The sequence below is a fragment of the Bubalus kerabau genome, chromosome 14 (genome assembly GCF_029407905.1).
Source record: "Bubalus kerabau isolate K-KA32 ecotype Philippines breed swamp buffalo chromosome 14, PCC_UOA_SB_1v2, whole genome shotgun sequence".
NCBI classification, from domain to species: Eukaryota; Metazoa; Chordata; class Mammalia; order Artiodactyla; family Bovidae; genus Bubalus; species Bubalus kerabau.
The window spans coordinates 76,372,240-76,374,126 of record NC_073637.1 but is presented as its reverse complement, the minus strand read 5'-3'; the positions used below and the strand labels follow the sequence as shown (position 1 = coordinate 76,374,126).

General features: G+C 42.4%; 1 pseudogene; it reads right to left on the bottom strand.

The window, feature by feature from the left end:
- Positions 1 to 689: 689 nt before the first annotated feature.
- Positions 690 to 1,468, bottom strand: LOC129627339 (spindlin-1-like; annotated as a pseudogene).
- Between the last annotated feature and the right edge of the window lie 419 nt (positions 1,469 to 1,887).

The window sequence follows — 1,887 nt, the reverse complement described above, 5'->3', positions numbered from 1 at the left end:
ACAAAAGCTCCAAGTGATCAAGCCAGGTTGCTGGCCCTAGATGGAAATCCTCTCCTCTGGAGGCCAAGAATTCCCAGCCCCCAGGCATTGTTCGTAGCTCATAGCCACAACCTTTCAATAACAAAAATACAAAATTATGCTTGCATTATGGCAGCAGAATAAGAGTGTTAAGAAGGAAGGGGAATGTGGGTAAAATCTATTACAGTGTTGAATGACTATGATACTAGCTTAACTTTTACCAGTGTGTTAGTTGCTCAGTTGTGTCTAACTTTTTGCAATGCATGGACTCTGACCCACCAGGCTCCTCTGTCCATGGAATTCTCCAGCAAGAATACTGGAGTCAGTAGCCATTCCCTTCTGCAGGGGATCTTGCCAACCCAGGGATCGAACCCATGTCTCCTGCACTGCAGGCAGATTCTTACTGTCTGAGCCACCAGGGAAGCCTCAGCTTTTACCAGACTTGCCTGTAACTCCCTTCCAAACAGATTTCTTTTAAGAGGAAGGAGTTCCTTATACAAAATGCATTGTGGTCACATAAATCTGTACTATTCAGAACAAAACCAGTTCTGCTGGCAGATATCTGTGTTCTTAGGGACATTTAAGTTTTCATTAAACTGGAAAGCAATCAAGTCTTTATGTCTACAAATTATACATTTAATAGTTCCACAAATTTGGCAAAGTTCATGATATCAGGCTGTTTTCACCAGATGGTAGGCAAAAATATGGAAGTCATCATCAAACAATGAACTAGACAGATGGTATGGCTCCTACTTGATGAATGACCATGCCGGTCCTTTCAGAGCCATCTTCTTTGGCCTATTCCATTTTTTTGCCTATCGGGCTGTCTGCAACTTCTCCCAGTTCCCTTTCTGCTGGAGGTGAATCATTAGAATCAGACATATTGTGAAGGTTAGCTTCTTTATAATCGTCTAATAGCTGGTACGTGTACAAGACAGGATCTTTTTCTAGATGATGGAAAGCCATGTGTTCGTTATAGGGGTGTATGCTAAGACCATTCCCCTCCACTCATCTTTAGAACCATCCTCAGTCTCAAACATCTGCTCCCTTGCTTTACCAATCATGTCGGCTAGGTATGCATCACCGATTTGAAATGTTACAAATGTCCTCCCTATCAGGCAGGACTTCAAGTGTAGAAACTCATCTTTATTAAGTTCTAGTACCTAAACACAGTCAAATCCATCGCATTTTATAAGATACAAAGAAAGGCTTACAGGCACCTGGTCCAGAATGGCTCCTTTGCACTGGGTGACGAGGCCATTCCCTCTGTCCGCCTGTGCTCAATCCTGCGGCCTACACTGTTGCACTGGGGCTGGGAAACAGGTGGGCTCACACCACGCAGTTGTTTTTCGTGGGATGTCCGTTTCTTCACCATACTTGCTGATAAACCCGCATGGCCTGCACCAGCTCTGGACTGTTGACCAGGGGTCTTCCCAAATGGGGTCTTCATTCATCTGCATTTAAGTGAGCAGCAGAGCTGCTGGACTAGGGTGAAAATTCAATATGCTGCAGTTTGAAACTTTCCACAGAATTTCAATATTCTTCTTAATCCATCATCCCAAGCACTTGATTTCTGTTGTTGTTTTTTTACAAGTTAAGCAAAAATATGGGATTACGATAAACAAAATTTCCACCACAGCACGCTGTATGCACCTATGCTCCAAGTCCACCTCTGTCCCCATAATGCTTCCAAACTATGTAGGTATTTAACTCATTTGAGTTTATTTTTGTGTGTGGTGTAAGAAAATGTTCTAATTATTTACCTGTATCTGTCCTGTTTTCTTGCACCACTTACTGAAGAGATTTTTTCCCCCATTTTATATTCTTGCCTCTTTTGTAATAAACAAATTGACCATAACTACACAGGTT